Genomic DNA, 18640 nt, shown 5'->3' with positions numbered 1-18640 from the left:
GAGACTTTCTCCCTAGGATCTCGAACAAGAAAAAACATGTCCGCTTTCTTTCCTTTTATTCAAAACAGTACCAGAAGTCTTAGGCAAGAGGTTAAGAGAAAGAAATACAAGGCATTGGGAAAAAGGAAGCCAAATTATCACCATTTACAGATAGCAGTCCCTTATATTAGAATAAGTGAACTTAGCAGAATTGGATACAGAATGAACAAAATTACTAGTCAATTACCCAAAAAAGAAATCAATAAAGTAAAGTATAAAATAAAGTATATAATAAGTAATATATTTATATTCATAAATATGTATTACTTTTGTGTCAATTATTTTGTTATATTATTTTTATATATATATATATATATATATATATATATATATTATAACAAAATAATATATTGATGAAAGAGTTTGAAGAGGATACACACAAAATGGAAAGTCAGTCCATACTCATGGACTGAAAGACTTAATATTGTTAAATAGCTATATCCTCTGCCCACATGTCCCAATGTGATCTTTCTATTCAATGCAATTCCTACTAAATGGTCAAATGACATTCTTTATGGAACTAGAACAAAAACAATCTTGAGATATGTATAAAACCACAAACAAAACTGAAAAGGCAAAACAATCTGAGCAAAAAGGGCAAAGCAAAGAACATTTCACCATCTGACTTCAAAATATATTTCAGAGCTATAGTAATCAAACCAGCATGATAGAGGCATTAAAAAATGCATATAGACAAATAAAACAGAATAGAGAGCTTAGATTATACTCACACATCCATAGTCAACTTATCTTCAACAAAGATGCTGAGAACACACATTGGAGAAGAGCCTTTTCAACAAATGGTCTTGGGAAAACTGGATAGCCATATGCAAAAGAATGAAACTACATCTAACCATATAAAGATTTCAATGCAAAGTTGATTTAATACTTAAATGTAATGCCTAAAACTATCAACTGCTAGAAGTAAATGTAAGGGAAGCACCTCAGAACATTGCAGTGGATGATGCTGTTTTAGTAAGACAGCAAAAGCACAGGAAAAAAAAAGCAAAACATAACAAATAGAATTATATTTAAACTAAAACCTAGAAAGGAATCAATCAACAGAGTGGACAAGCAATCTACTTAATGGGAGAAAATATTTGAAACTATTCATTTGACAAACAAATGATATCCAGAATATATAATGAACATGAATAACTCAAAACAAATAAATATAATAATCTCATTTTAAAATGGGCACATGATCTTAACCAACATTCCTCAAAAAGAAGACATACATATGAAAAAATGCTCAACATCTCTAACCATCAGTGAAAAGTACAATGCAATAAAACCACAATGCGATATCATTTCACTCTAGTTAGAATGGCTATTATCAAAAACAAATAAATAAATAATGAGAATTACAAATGTTAACAGGGATGTGGTAAATAGGAAATTCTCATCTACTGTTGTTGGATTGTAAATTGATACAGCCATTATATAAAACAGCAGGTAATCTCTTTTAAAAAACTAGAAATATAACTACCATATGATCCCAATACCTTAAAGAGAGGTATTTACCACAGCGCTACTCACAATAGTCAAGAAGTCGAAAGAATTTCAGTGACCATCAATGAAAACATGGTGTGCATGTATGATAGAATACGATCCAGTCATAAAAAGGATGAAATCGTGCCTTTTTCAACAACAGGCATGAAACTGGAGATCATTATGCTAAGAGAAATAAGCCTGGCTCAGAAAGACAAGTACTACATGATTTCATTCTAAAATAATTGATCTCATGGAAGCTGACAGCAGAATAGTGGTTTCCAGTGGCTGTGAACCTTACAGGAAAAGAGGAACTGGAAAAGGTTTGTCTAAGTTATAGTTAGAAAGGAGAAATGAGTTCAGGTGCTGTACTGCATAAGCCACTGATTATAGATAACAGCAGCCTGCTTTATATTTCAAACAAACTAGAAGAAAGAATTTCAAATGTTTCCATCACAAGGAAATAATATTTGAGGTGTCAGCTGTTGGTGTGCACAGCTGTTGAAACAGTTCGAGGTACTTCATAAATATGTATTACTTTTGTGTCAATTAAAAATTTTATAGAAAGGAAGTTAATTGAAGAGATATAATTTGCATCATTTCAATTCTATACCCACTTGCTGCCTAAATAATGTTGTCTGCTAAATAACATTATTTATGTGATCCCAAACATAACTTTTATACTAATTTCACCCCCACCACACAATGAGCTCTGACATCTCTAATGAACTCTGATATATACCTAATTCCTATATCCCTCTGGTTATTGCTTTGATTTGGAATTAACTTGGTCACTTACTTTTTTAAAAAATGAGAAATCATTTAATGATGTCATAAAGAATATGGACTCTGAAGTCAAACTGCCTAGGTTCAATTTTCAAAGTCTAATAACTTTATCATTAGTCCACGTGATGACTAATTTGAGTGAATTCATAAAGTTCTTAGAAATGTGCCTGTATAATTATTAGTTTTTTATCTTACTTACTGATAACACGTTTCTGATGTTAAATAAAATAGTCATTCATCCCCACAACCAGTCACTCTCAGTCCTGCCTCTACAAATGTTTTTCCAAATATTAAGCCATTTTCATTTCCACTGGGAACACCTGCTTCAATTTGGATGATCTTTTCTCCAGTTTTCTAGCAATGAAACTTTCAATATACCACTAACACTTTCATGAGACATAGCTTCCAAAATCACAAATAACAAAATATCACTCCACTTCAGCAGCTCCATAATGGTTCCCCGTTGCTTGTAAAAAATTGTATGGCGTTCAAAACCTACACAATCTATCTCTATTTTATAAACCTATTTACTCTACTGTATGTTTAAAATTTAGTACCTTTCCTGAGCTTCTTAAAAACTTACTTTCATTTTATTTCCACTATTCCCACATAGTCTTCCTTCAGAGTAATTCTACACATCTTTCAAAACTTGCAAATGTGTTTTTAAGGTCTACCAATCATGTCACTAACTCACTAGAGGCGGTTGGCTTTCTTTCTTTCCTTTCTTTATTTATTTACTTATTTTTAATGTCAGGGATTGAACCCAGATATGCTTAACCACTGAGAACTTTTTTGTTCTGTTTTTTTTTTGTTTGTTTGTTTGTTTTTTTTTTTTTTTTTTTTTTTTTTTTGAGACAGAGTTGCACTACATTGCTTAGGGCCTTGCTAAGTTGCTAAGGCTGGCCTGAAACTTGCAATCCTCCTGCCTCAGCCTCCCAAGTCTCTGGGATTGCAGGCATGTATCACCCCACCTGGCAAAGGCTTTCTTACTCCCTATAATAAACCTTGAGAATTGCTTCATTCGTAGTAACATAATTGTTACTTATATGTTATATAACATTTTTATAATCAATTATTTATAGGTTGCTTTAGATAAACTATAAAATTCTTTGAAAGCAATTTTCTCATATTTTCACTTTTGACTTGGTGTTTTGCATATACTGCACATAGTATCTTCCCCTGTTTAGCTCTAAATTTTGATTCACTGAAAGAGAGATCATATAGAGAAGTAACATTTTAAGGTAGTCATACAAGAGAAAATTGCCTAAGTGTTTGAGTAATAAAGTATACTATCATTAATGCATGAATAAAATTTTCCCCTTTCAATTTAATTTTCCATTAATTCAATTATTCCATTCTTACCTGTGCATAAGTTTTGCCAGAAAGTTGGAGGCCAGCCTGATATTTTTATTTCTAATGTGAGGCTACCTTTTGTTTTTAATTTCTTTTATATTTGAGCTCTGAAATTTCATCTAAGAATGCCATAGTGTCACATGAAACTTTCCCCCGTCCATTTAATAATCAGATGAAGAAAAAAAGAATTTGAATGGCTATGAATCACTTTCCTTTAATTTTTTCTTACACCCCAGAGAAGCCTTTTCCCTGCGCATTTTTAGATCTGTTTCTTTTCTGCAGAAAGATTTCTTTAAGTACCTTTGATTAACGTTTTTATCCAAATCATTCCTGTTTCTTCCTTATGAATGCCTGTAATTCTAAGGTTTAATCTTCATTATCGTTTCTCCATATTACTCATGTAATGTACAATCATGTTCTCTGCTTGCTTCCTTTGGTCTGCCTTCTGGGCGTGTATTCAAGTCTTCACTTTGCAGTGCTGATTCAATTTTTATTAATGTCACTTTTGCTTCTAACCGCTCCTATAGAGAATTCAGTTCTACAGTTGCCACAAAAAAAAAAAAAAATTCCTTGCAATTTTCTCTTATCTTACTGTCCTATATATAAAAAAAGAAACTTAGTTTCTCCTCTTTACTATTTATTCTCCTTCTCTAATTCTATCATCATTTCTGTTCATGTTACAAATAATATACATTTTCTTATATTCTGTTGATAAAGGGATCAGACATCCTGATTGGCCCAATATATTCTTGGCTTTGGCTATAGTCCTAAGACCAAAATTATTAACAGGGGCCCTTTCATTTTGAAAGATGATATGAAATATATGGTTAACCTAGGAATGTTAAACATGTCTTCTAAAATTTCCTTTTTGTCTTCCAAGTAATGAGAGCTGAGGATTTTTTGTTTTGCTTTGTTTTTCCTGAATATTAATCAGGTTGGTGTTTCTTTTTCAGATTCTTTCTCTTCTTTTTCAGTACTGTGAAAAAGCTCTATTTTTTTGTTTACTTATTTATGAATGACAACAGATCTATAGAGAATATTTGGAAAGTGAATGTGTATTTGGCTTAAGCTCTTTTCACAGAATTCATATCTCTTTGTTATTTTAACTATTTTTATACCTGCTAACTATCCTCAAACAGTTACAATGATTGTCCTCAGTTTTGAAAATGCCAGTATGGGAGTGGCCAGTACCCCATCAAAGCAGGTTCCTTCTCAGGAAGTGTGAGATACCTGGGAAAATTAAAAGTCTAAAATAATCAGTAAGAAATAAAGTCAGAGCCAGAGATTAGATTTTAAAAAGCAGAGCACCTGATGGGTCTTCCAGTCCTGATAGGAGCTGGAACTGAACAACTGAAAAAGACCCTAATTCTTTATTTAAGAGGGAGTAATCAAAGGCTTCAGTGGGAGGAGTCCGTGGGAGGAGGATAATGTTTCAGTGGGAGGAGTCTTGTTTTGGTGCTTGCTTCTCTGTGTGTCAGGGTTCTTGCAGTAAACAAGTTAATTAGTATTTGACAAGCCACACCCATCTTGGAGAGGCTGTCTGGCTCTAGTGGGTATCTCTCATCTCTGGAGCTGAGAAAGAACTTGATGGGTCAGCTAGGTGGGGTGCCACATGTATCAGGAATTCTGGAACCAGTGGATTCCTACTGGGAGTTCATGATACCAGGCTTCCCTGCCTCATGGCTTGAACATCACTCAGTCCATGCATGGTTCACGGATGGCTTCTGGCATGCCAGTAAATTCTCTAAGGTGTTTTGCTGAAACAGAATTCTATCTTTGTACAACTTTAGATGTTTAGATGTGATTTTTTTTTCTTTTTTTTTTTTTTTTAGTTGTTGATGGACACAATACCTCCACTTTATTTTCACATGATGCTGAGGATCAAACCCTCCATGTTCGAGGTGCGCACTCCACCACAGAGCCACAACCCCAGCCCTGCATATGAACTTTTTCATAAAAATATCAAGAATAAAGTGATTTTGTGTTTAATGAGGAAAATTCCATCAACTCATCTTACTTTCAGGTGGCAAGTATGTTTCATAGAAAAATAGATATCACACAAAGGCACTCCTATATAGAGTCCCATCCTCCTTCCTGCTGGTTATTCCTGTGAATTATGAATATGAATTCTTTTCAGTCAGTTCTCATAATTTTTCTATACATTTAAATAACCATTGGAAAAAGCAAATAATTTCTTTGAGAGTGTTAGCCTCAGATTTTAGTATTATCTATTCCATTGTAATAAAATGTTCAATGGCCTTAAATTTCTCTGGGATTTTCCCTTCTCAATAAGGAAAAGAAAGCACTCTGCAACAACAAAGTGTTGAGGGCCACAGCTGAGTCGGGATGAGGCATGGCACTTTTGCCAGAAGTAGTGGTTGAGAGGTGACGCTAGCGAGCCATTCAGATGATGACTTTTGAGTTCTCGCAGAGTTCCCGTTGAGTTCTGGTTGAGCTCTCTCGGGGATTCCTGAAGAGTTCGCATTGGTTGGGGAAGTGCCGGAGGAGGGATTTCCGGTTGGTGGTTCCTGGAGGAGCCGTGTGGCAGTCGGGAGAGTTCCTGGGGGAGCGTGTGTGGAGTGTGCTGGTGGAGTTCAGAAATAAAGTTTGTTCCTCTTGAGTGGCTCCTGATTTGTGCCCAGCCAGACTTCGGCAACAAAGAGAAAAGATAAGCACAATAAAATGTTCACAAAGTAGACATATGATCGAAGAATCTTATTCAACAAAGCAAATTTTCATGTATGTCACATTCTTCTGGTGTTTTCTACCAAATATTTTGTAGTAGGGAGTCATAGCTATTCAGTATTTCTACATTGGTTGCCCATATCTATCACTGGGCCATTAAGCATTTTTCTCTCTCTTGCTTAAAGCTTAAGAAATAGAATAATAAAAGAGCCCAAAGAAAACACTGACACCCATAAAATTTAGCATTGACAATGTCCTCAAATATTTGCATTGCTTGTCATAGAAGCTGAACACCACTTTGAAAAGTTTCTGTTTGTTTCTTTTTATCCAAAAGAAGTCCAATCATAAAGTTTTATTGAAAACATTGAAGTCTCTGAGAGAGGCCCCATAATCAGGAAAACACTTCTTCTCCTAAGTTCTAAGTGAGTTGATTAGCTTAAAGAGTTCTTGTGGAGGCCAAAATATGACCTTTATTGCTATTAAGTTCTGGTCAAAGGAATGTTGAAGTATGTTAGCTGAGAGGCCAGGAAGACTTGTGGTAAGCAGAAAATAGTTTCTCAAAGATGTCTACCTCTTAATTCACAGAACTTGGCACTGTGTGGCATCACATGACAAAATGGACTTTACTGGTGTGATCAAAGTTACATATTTTTAAATAGATATTCTAAGTTGTTCACATAAGCCCAGTCTAATTACACAAGTTCATAAGATAGAGAATATTCTCCAGGTGGTATGTCAGAGATGGGGCAAGATAAAGAATTGGATAGACTGGAACTCACTCATTGATAGAACAGACACATGGAAAATTAAAAAAAAAAAAAAAACATGGGAACCTCAGGAGACTCTCCTTGACTGACAGCAAGGAAGCTGGGATCTCAGTTCTACAATTGTAAGGAATTGGATCCTGCAAATGGCCTTAATGAATTTAGAAGTGGATTCTTCCCAGAGAAACGTCTCACACTGTGATTTTGTCTCGGGGAATTGGAACACAAAAAACAGTCAAGTAAAATTCGGCTTTTGAAACCGAGAAAATATTATTCATTTCTGGACATTAAGCTTGTTACATTTTGTTACAAAAGTAATAGAAAATCAATATATTGCCAAATGCACACAGAAGCAGACTTGTCTACTCATCCATAGGAAATGCTGATGGGGCAAAGGCTAGAGAGGGTGAGTCCATGGAGGAGAGAGCACACTGTGGCCAGGTAATCATAGGGGAAAAGTAAAGGAGTGGACATTTTCATAGGTGTTGCTTTTCATCCCTATTTGCCTCCAAAAACAATCTTGTAACCTGTAGAACTTGGATTATGTTGACCATGTTTACTTTCTATTAAGAAAGCATCAGAAGTGAAGAGGTTTGATATATTACTTGACATGTTCAAATAAAATTTTTGAGTCTAGAAATTACTAAATTGAACAATTTTATAAATGAACACAGACTACCTATCTAAAAAGAACTTAATCATTATTAAGTGGAAAGATTATTACACAGACAATTTTGGATTTCTTCTAATTGTTGGTACAGTACATTTTATAAAAACATAATATTATAGAAAGAACAAGAAAAATATAAACTAAGAGGAAGTATGTCATTACTTATGTAATGAGAAAATTATTTTCCTGAGTATCCAATTGAATTATTAAAAGTTTATATCTGTATTTGCTAAAATATTATAAAGATTTTGATTAGAGATTTACTATATATGCTACCATTTAAAATTTCAAAATTTATCAATCCTAAATGACTGAATATTTAATTCATATGAGAGGTGCAAATTGATCTAATTAATTTTACAATTAACCTTAACAATATGAAGAAAATTTTGTGACCTTCATTAAGTTTGTTCATTATTAAGTTTCAGATTATAAGAGAATTGCTTTTAGCCAGCAATACCTTCAGGCCTAAATGTTGATGTTATAAAATTGTAATTAATTAACACATGCAAATGAAATGCACGAACATAATATAATACTACAACTTCTAACTTCTGGTTATTCTACAAGGTTCTACTGCATAAGCAGTATATAGGCCAGTATTATTATTTTCAGATCAATATAAGTACTATGATTAAATATTAATTTGTTTAAGCATAATTTTTAAAATATTTCAGAAAATATATTCATGTTTCTTGTCTATTTTACTATTTTTAATGGTGAGGAATAAAATAAGGAAAAACCTAAATATCTGAATATCAGTTCATTTTCAAATTTAAATAAAATATTAACCATTTTTCCTTAGTGAACACTCCTGTTAACATTATATAAAACAGGAAATAAATTTTTTATTTAAGTATAAAATTGGGAGAGAATTTCTGTCTCTCCCATTGATCCATTTAATGGAGAAGGTATTATCCACTTATGGAAAAGGTATTACTTACAAAATATGAATCTCGATCTACATGTCCAATTGGTAGTTAATATTTCATGCAGCTATTTCAACTCAAGCTTATAAAAATAAGGTGATATAATATATAAAAATCAGTTTGTCATTTGTACCATACATATTTCAAATATTCTAAGTCACATGTGGTCAGCAGCTACCATATCTGTTGTCACAAGTATGGGATATTCCCATTGTTGTAGAAAATTCTGTTAAGCATAGTTAGTATAGATACAGAAGACACAAAATACATACAGCCGAATGCTTACACTTAAGGATCTTCATATAGAATATCGAATAAATACTCTCTACATTAAATACTAATTTGACTTGTTACCATGAATCAAAATAAAAGGTGAAAGCACTGGAAATATATGAAATTAAAGAGTGACAGCATTTTAATCAGGAAAATCTTCTCCAACTTCTTGCTTTTGACTTTCAGTTTCCCCTCCAGACTTTGCCCCTTGGAACATAGTATGCAATCTCTTCAATTACTTTAGAATTGAAAGAAGGGAGAAGAAGAGAAAAAGGAGAGAGAAGAGAGAAAGTGTGAAAAAGAATTTCATGCAATTTTATTTTCAATCTCTTCTCTATAGAACTTTCACAAACAAGGCAGCACTAAGATAAACTACCTGCTTGAAATGAGGATAGGGGAAAATACAATGAGAACACAAATCGATATCTCAATGAAGTATTCTTCCACAAAGAAAACAAAAGATGTTTCTTTATTGTACTTAGTTCCCTGCTTGGTTTCCAAGGCCACCTTTATAAAGAAAGACTTTTTTCTAGAAAAAATAGCAAGAGTACATTTGTATTTATAAATATTCTGTTCAGGGAAATAATGAAAAAGTGTCATGGGAACAACAACAATGAATTAATGAAAATGCAAATACCTATAAATTAGAGAGGTATGTAAAAGGATGTCTCTGAACTGTTTATTCTTCATGCTATAAAGGAAAAAGAAAAAATAGCAAGCCCATCACTATTATCTAGCCTATATTCTAATAAGATTAAATTTCCTGCCTGGTGTCCTAAAGAGCAATAAAGAAAACAATTTTGCATATTATATCATAGAAAAAGTATCATAAATAAAGATACAAACTGCATTTAATTGTTTCCTTTCCAATTCTTCATGAATTTAATATTTCTTCTTTAATACAGTGGACTGGAGTGAACAGTAAAACAGTAAAGCAATATAATGTCCTATGAAAAATTGTTTTATTCAAAAGGAATATTATAATTTATACTTATGTGATCATTTGAAAGGAAAACATTGAGGATCTATTTGGAATTCGCAATGTGATGTGCAAACAAAGACACAGCTTAGTAACACTGTTGGAAGAACCATGATGAAGAATGGTTAAACGATTTAATGATGTGTAAGAATCTGCAATGTGGATGACTTTCAGTCAGTGCGGAAAATGGATAAATCCTTGAAATGATGACTAAATGATGTACAATCAAACCCAGATATATTTAATTAAATAATACATGACAGTATGCATGATATCTCGATTAAATAACTAAAAATCACAGAATATATTATTCAACAAAATAAACACGTATTTTAAATTCATTTTTATATGCTGTGCATTTGTGTTTTTCTCAGCCACTTAAAGAAAAGGAATAAATTTTTTGTTACATAATGGCCATAAAATGATATGTTTTGTGGGTAAAATTGACTTCAAAAGTAAGAACAAAGGTGTATTTTTAATGTAAAATGATTGAATTTACTTAGAAGATAAAGAGAGTATATCATAGCTATTTCATATGCCTTCTAAGAATTTTGAAAAATGACTTAACTTCACTTTTTAAATAGGTGAACAAGACATTGAAAGAAGATGTCCTGGTGTAATTGAAGAGGACTATTTCTGATTATTTAGCTCATTTGAGATACAACGAAAAGAAGGCTATCTGTGTCAGTTTCTAAGCCAACTGTGGGCTATTGTAAGGACCTATGGAAATATAAGGAAGTACAGGAAAATATGTCAGAAGGGGACTTGACTGACCTCCAAGTGAACTGGGTGGTTTTCAAGGTACATGACAGGTGATCATGTCCTGTCTCAGCAGCAGCAGGCATCATTTGCTCATTATTTAAATCATCCATCATGACAAAAATCCAGGCATATTTTCCTTCATTGATTTCTTCTATTGCGATCACTATTAAGCCCCAAGAAAATTTTCATACTAATTTCACTGGAGAATATCTTGTTAATTGGTTGGTAAATCATCATCCAGAATAGATTCATATTATTGGCTACTAGCTAAACCATAGATAACTCTACTTTGATCATCCACTCGCTGATCATGCTAAGCTAAACAGCAGTAGCCGGAGTAGTGGTTTCAATTTGTGGCTTATGAATAAAGACAGGCTGGAAAAGTTTTTCTTAACAGGAGGAAGTATCAAATAGAATTAAGGAACTCAGGTTCTGGAGTAAGAAAAAAACTAGACTAAACCAATAATAGCCTTGAGAACTGAAGCAAGTAATGTATTAATTAAAAGTCTCCATTTTTCTAACTGTTGAATAAGGATTCACCAAAATATTTTCTGATATGAGTACCTATTTGTACAGGTATTGTTCTGCATACTTGGAAAATCTCTTCAAACACAAGTAACAAAAATGGAAGTTTTATGGACTGTACATACTGGTATGAGAAACAGAAAAATTATACTCAACCTAAGCAAAGAAAATACTGTGCTGAAAGGTGATTATTATGGGAAAAGATATATCTAAACATAGACCAGAATAAAGAGGACTAGGGTTACTTAAAAAAGAGTGTTCCAAATGTTAATAAGTGTCATTTCACTGACAAAGCTGGACAAGGACTAAAAGAAACTAAGGGACTTTGCTCTGCCAGCAAAGAAGAATAGGGAATGTCCTAATGGGAGATAAGCAAAAACTTTAGACACAATGGCTCAAGAAGGTCTAAATTTTTTAAGCCAGGATATTTTGTATTGTTTTTTTTTAAATATCAATCATTACAAAAGGAAAATTTTATTTTCTTAAAATGCCTCTTCTGCACTGGTATTCTAAGTACAACATGATTTAGGTTATCACCTATTTTTCAAATCCTTTTAAACTATGTGGGTTCCATTTATTCACACATTTTTTTTCCTGCTACGAGCAATTCCTATCTCACCAACAGTAAAGTATCAATGATATTACTTTTTTGGCTAGACTCATGCCATATGTTTTCTGCTTCATGAAATCTTTCCTGATGCTCAATTCACCTAAAATAGTTTTTTTTTTTTTTTTAATTATTGATCCAATTGTTTTCAATCCTATATGCAACTCTGATTTTTTTTCCTATTATGTGCTAGGTATGTGCAGTTTCTTGTAATGACAAAAATAAATGAAACTTCATACCTATCCTTGAGTACTTTAAAATCTAGTTCTTTGATGCTACCTTATAGTATTGCCAACCTTTCATTTCATAATCATTATTTGCTTGTCATTCATGTTTGGTTGCCAGATCACAGGCTTCCACACAGCCGATCTGAATTTGAATCTTACTTCTTGACTTACTATTTATGTAACTTAAACTAAATTAATCACTCCAAATCTAAGCTTCTATAGCTATAATGCTAAAACAATAAACACCACAACAAATTGTTCTGAGAAGTAAATGCATGGGGTAAAATTTCAAATATGTACACAATTTAGCATCTTTTTATCTGCTCTAGCTGAGTGCACAGAGACAACATACATCGCTTTAGTATAAAAAAAGTCCTCCAAATAGCACATATTTAATAAATATATATTTCAATGGATTAAATATTAGTATAGAAATTATGTAGTTTTATAAGTATAATTTCATAAATATTGATTTTTTTAAAAAAAATCATTAGTTAAAGGCAAAATTTTTCTTTAGTTCAAATGTAAAGGTTTTCTTCTAATTCCAAAAGCAAAATGCCTAATCTTTCTTACATGCCAGTCTATTAAAAAATCAAAACATAAGCATATAAACTTGGAAATGGTGTATTAAAACAAAAAAAAAGAGAAAGCTACATAGTTTCCTTCTTTGTGAAGAGTTTGATGCCAGAATATCTTAAAATACTAACAAATAAGTTCAAATTAAAATAATAATTCATTAATGCCTGGAGCATATTCCCCTAAAACATGTGAATTATTAAACTTTAACATATCTTCTAATGTATTGCATTACATTTATTGATTAAAGAAACAAAACCAACTCTTCAGTATTATTACTACATGAAGAATAAACTGTTGGTAAACAAATAGTTAAGATTTACCGAACATTTATTATAAAGTAGATAATATTCTAGCATATGTTTATCAATTCATTTTTTCGTATCACAATCACATGTGATAAATACAATTGTTCCCTTTTACTAGCCAGGAAATTGTGGCCCAGGAAGTTTAGATAAGTTGCACAAGTTCTCACAGGCAATAGTTGCCTAAGTCAAAACATGAACTTCACTAGACACTATTTGGTTAACATATACTGTATTGCATCTGTTTATAAAATTCAATAAATTAGGAAAGAATAAAACTTCTTAGATTGATTAAGGTATCACACAGCAATTAACATAATTAAATTTCCTCCCCCCTCCTCTCCCTCCCTCTCTCTCTCTCTCTCTCTCTCTCTCTATTTTTCAGTACTACTGATCCAACCCAGGGCCACACACATAGGAACATAACAGTTACTATCAATTAAAAAATGTTACAAAACATTGGTGAAAATACTTGAAAATTATTGTTTAATTAATAGAATCCTCTGCTATAATTATGTAATTTCACTTCTATTAATATGGAATGGACTTTTAACTTTAAAAAGAAATTCACAAAACTGTTTTGAATAGATTAATAACCTTTTGCTAACACAAATTTTATTTTTATTCATATATGTGTGTGCATCACACATGTATAATACTAAATCTTGTTCATTTTAAGTAGACACATCAAAATTTCTATTATGGTTAGAACTGTGGTGTGGGATTTTCAGTCATTGTGAATAGTTTACTTGATTGTATAACATTTTCTTCTATGAATTCTTTTATTCACAGTTAGTATCCATCAATTTTCAATGAACAATCTTACTATGCAAGAATATAAATAAAACTATAAAATAGCACAAGTATTAAGTTGTCTTTAGTATTTAAAAAATATTTAATTTGTACTAACTATTCTCTCATTCACTAAAATATAAATGGAAATACTATTCACAGGTTGTAATAGGAGTTAAACTATTAAATTTTAAATTGTCATGTTACTACTAGATAGTTTTTTAATTGAAAAATTCTTGTCCACTTCAGTGTGAAATTCCAGCATAGTTATTCTTTCCTCCTCATTATTTTCCTTTTTCCATCTGTCTAAAATCTAAGCAAGGTAGAAATGTTCACAGGAAAGACTTTAAGACTTATACTTTATTTCCAGTCTTGAAGATCAGCCATCAGAGCATCAGATTTCACAGGAACTCTAATTCCCTAAGGCATTTGGTTCAAGCTAAAGGGCCCTTTCTATTTCTGATAATATCAGAATGCAGACTACCTGCTTACTTTAAACCAGACTTATCTATGTGAAGTTACACCTTGACAGCCTGCTTCAGGTATTTCTCCCCTCACCAATGGCTAAAATTCAAACTGCCAAGAAGTATTTCTCATTGTACTCTGACACACAGCATGTTGATTTTTCTGCTTCGGTAGCAAATGAAAATGAAATTACCCACAGGGTTTCCCAGTCCGAACAGCATTCTGTCATTCCTGACACAAGAAATTCTGTCTTCCCATTGCAAAGTACTGTAGGAATATTCTGTCTTAGCTCACTGGTACCATGGGAAATGGTGTGAAATGGGAACCAAAAATCCTCACTTTATTTTAGGACTTGGTTAGCTTAAGAAACCACTTACAATGCAAGAGACTTTACTTCTGCATTCATGTTTTATATAGGTAGCGAAGGAAATATGGTGGCGTTCTAGCTATTCAGTTATTTATAATTTAAGGGGGAGGTAAGGTTCAAGGCAATAAAAATACCAGCTGACAGCCATCTTCTCTTTCTGAAACATTATTAGGTCTCTTGTCAAAGCATCATCAGAATTTACATTTTTCCTTTTCACACACAGAACATGTTTTGAGCACTACACAATTACATTCTTAGATATTTACTGTTTTCACTCCATTTACTTGGTACCCAATTAAGATATTTGAAAGTGTGATCTATTATAACAAGGAGAATAAGCGTATGATCAAAGAAAAGCTATTATATATGGAGTACTTTGTGTATGTCAGAAAAATATCAAAAATGTTTAAAAAGTCTTATCTGAAGATTTTCTGACTTAAGCCCCAGAACAATGCTACATGGTTAGGTATTAGGAACTATTATGAAATTGAGGCACAGAGAAATTCAGTTTCTTACTCACTGTCACACAGGTCAAGTAGTGGAACCAGGATTTGAACTTTAGCAGTGAGCTTAGAGAGCTCAATACCCTTAACATCCATGTGCCCCTAATATAAAAGTGCCCCCTCTGGAATTCTTGAATTGGAGCCACTGATATAAAAGAATGCAAAAACTCCAACAGACTGACTCAGAAGTGAGGATGCCTGTAGACAGCATTATAAAAGTGAGGGCTTTTACTGAAGAGCTCTGTAAGGTGCTTCAGAGAGCTAGCTGCACAGCAGTGCAAGAGACCTCTGTGCCTATATCCAGGGATATCATTTCCTGTGTGTATGTAATGGGGTTTATAACACTGATACAGAAGTTATAGTAAAAGGCATTACTACCAACTCAGTAAGTGAAATATATAACACTAAACATATCAGGACCTCCCTTTATCAACGTTTACACATTAAATAACCCTTATAATAACCAGTTACAGAATATACATTGGTTTCTTTAATTCATTGATAAAATGCATCATAGAGAAAAACTTGCATGACAGCTGGTAATTCTGTCTCTGAAAGGTGTGTGATTTTCTTGGGTAAAATACATGGGGAAGTCTTATGATCTGAAGCAAAGAAACTTGGAGTTATTCCTTAGATTTTTAAACTACTTTAAAATGATCTACCTATAACCAACAGCTGGTTCCCGATGTTCCTGTCAGTTTCAATGAAAATTCTCATCAACAGCCCACCACACCTTGTGAGCCTGTTGCTTTTACATTCAAATCTATTGTAGAAAAAAAAATGTCATTTTAAGGGCTGATGGCTAAAAATGGGGTGTTTTATAAATATGCTGGAAGATTCATGATCCTCTAGGGCTCTATCCTGTCTCTGCTTCCTCTAAGGGCTCCCTCTCTTTTTATGTATCTTTGAGACAATTTAATTATATTAAATCTTCTTTCCTACCAACTGTATTTCAATACTTTCCTATTTTATTCCACCTCTAAAATTATGCCTTCTCCTCCTTTCCTTCTTTTTATTTTCCCCACATAGTTCCAAATGCCTTGTTTTCATGTCTTATGTAATATGGTTTTTATTCATATCATTTTTCATATCATTCAATAGAAATAGTACTTGAAAGTACACAATCTCCTAGATGCAAATTTAATAGTTGATTTTGAAAATTCCAAACAGTATATGGTTTTATTGACTATTTTCTTATTCAACCATTCCTACCTTGAGTTCTAGGAAATTTAATTAATTCAATTGTTCTCCTACATCTCTGATTTTTTTTTAAATTTCTCTTATTAGTTGTCTTTCTTTCTACTATCTTTTGAAGGTTGCTGATATAACACAGGGTCTTGTGAGCACTGGAGTATTCTTGTATCATGCACCTGAAGAAGGAAGTATGCAGATGAAAGAGGATGAGAATTCCATTGCAGATTTATTAGAACAAGCAAGGAAATATCTCATGGCATGGGACTAGTTAAAAAGAGCATACCATTAGTGACTCTCTGCCTAGGAGTTTACTGTTGTGATGAGGAAAATGTATCACAGACTCCAATGCAAAATGTAAAATAATAACCCTTTTTAAAAAATGGAAGAAAATCTTTAGGATTTACAGTTAGGCAAAGACTTCTTGGTTTTAAAACAAAAACAAGATTTTCTAAAATGAAAAAAAATACAAGGATAAATTTGATACATAGGAAACTTTCTCTTGATGGTTCTCTTTTTCTAACTCCATTGATGGTATACAATTATAATTCCTCATTCCCATAATGGGATGATTTAATGTGTTTTTTAATCTAAGTTTATCCTGTACTTGTTATTTAAAACAAAATAATTGTTTTCAAAACAAGTGAGTTTAAAATAACTCTTTAGGGTTGACTAGTATGAGGGTAGTCAAGGAAACCTGGGGCAACAACAGAAAGTATGGGTGTTCAAGAGTGATGGGGGCCTCCCAGTCACAGCTAAGAATGAATGAATGAATGAATAAATAAATAAATAAGCTTTACCTTAGGGTTTTAGTCTGCAGTGGTGGGCCTCATTCTCTAAGGTTCCCATTTCTATCTCTTGCTTCACTAACATCTAACCTTCTTTTGTTTTAGGGGCTCCTCTCTCTCACTCCACAGTATCATTCCACCTATATGTCAACACCTACAAAGACCTTTACAGATTAAATGATTAAAGATTAAATGTCTTCCCAGAATTCCATACTTATATTCCCCCATATCTGCTGTTCATCTCACCTTATATGCTCACAAACACATGCAGCTTAGCCAATCTCTAATTTACTCATTAATGCTCTCCTTCACCAGCCTGCTGTTCTTCCTGCCTTGCCCTTAGCAGTCTTCACTCAATCACTCAAGCTGGAAATTGTACAGTCAAGTCTGATTTTACATTCTCAACAACCTTCCCCTTTAATTCCATTTTTAGTCTGTCTAAAATTTTTGACTGTTCTACTTCAGGGGAAAAAAAAAGTCTTTCTGAGCTGTGGATTTGGCTCAGTGGTAAAGCAATTGCCTAGCATGCACAGGTCCTTGGCATTAATCCCTAGGACCCCTCCCCTCCACACACACACACACACACACACACACACACACGGAATATCTATTTTTTAAAAATTTTATTTATTTTTTTTTAATTTTTTATTGTTGGTTGTTCAAAACATTACAAATTTCTTGACATATCATATTCCACACTTTGATTCAAGTGGGTTATGAACTCCCACCTTCACCCCATACACAGATTGCAGAATCACATCAGTTACACATCCATTGATTTACGTATTGTCATACTAGTGTCTGTTGTGCTCTGCTGCCTTTCCCATCTTCCACCATCCCCCCTCCCCTCCTCTCCCCTCCCCTCCCCTCCTCTCTCTCTACCCCCTCCACTGTATAACCCTGAGGGTCTCCTTCCATTTCCATGCAATTTCCCTTCTCTCTCCCTTTCCCTCCCACCTCTCATCCCTGTTTAATGTTAATCTTCTTCTCATGCTCTTCGACCCTACTCTGTTCTTAGTTACTCTCCTTATATCAAAGGAGACATTTGGCATTTGTTTTTTAGGGATTGGCTAGCTTCACTTAGCATAATCTGCTCTAATGCCATCCATTTCCCTATAAATTCTATGATTTTGTCATTTTTTAATGCAGAGTAATACTCCATTGTGTATAAATGCCACATTTTTTTTATCCATTCGTCTATTGAAGGGCATCTAGGTTGGTTCCACAGTCTTGCTATTGTGAATTGTGCTGCTATGAACATCGATGTAGCAGTGTCCCTGTAGCATGCTCTTTTTAGGTCTTTAGGGAATAGACCAAGAAGGGGAATAGCTGGGTCAAATGGTAGCTCCATTCCCAGCTTTCCCAGGAATCTCCATACTGCTTTCCAAATTGGCCGCAACAATTTGCAGTCCCACCAGCAATGTACAAGTGTACCCTTTTCCCCACATCCTCGCCAGCACTTGTTGTTGTTTGACTTCATAATGGCTGCCAATCTTACTGGAGTGAGATGGTATCTTAGGGTGGTTTTGATTTGCATTTCTCTGACAGCTAGAGATGGTGAGC

Source organism: Marmota flaviventris, chromosome 11, assembly GCF_047511675.1.
Source record: "Marmota flaviventris isolate mMarFla1 chromosome 11, mMarFla1.hap1, whole genome shotgun sequence".
In the NCBI taxonomy this organism is placed as follows: Eukaryota; Metazoa; Chordata; class Mammalia; order Rodentia; family Sciuridae; genus Marmota; species Marmota flaviventris.
This window is presented reverse-complemented; position numbering follows the sequence as displayed.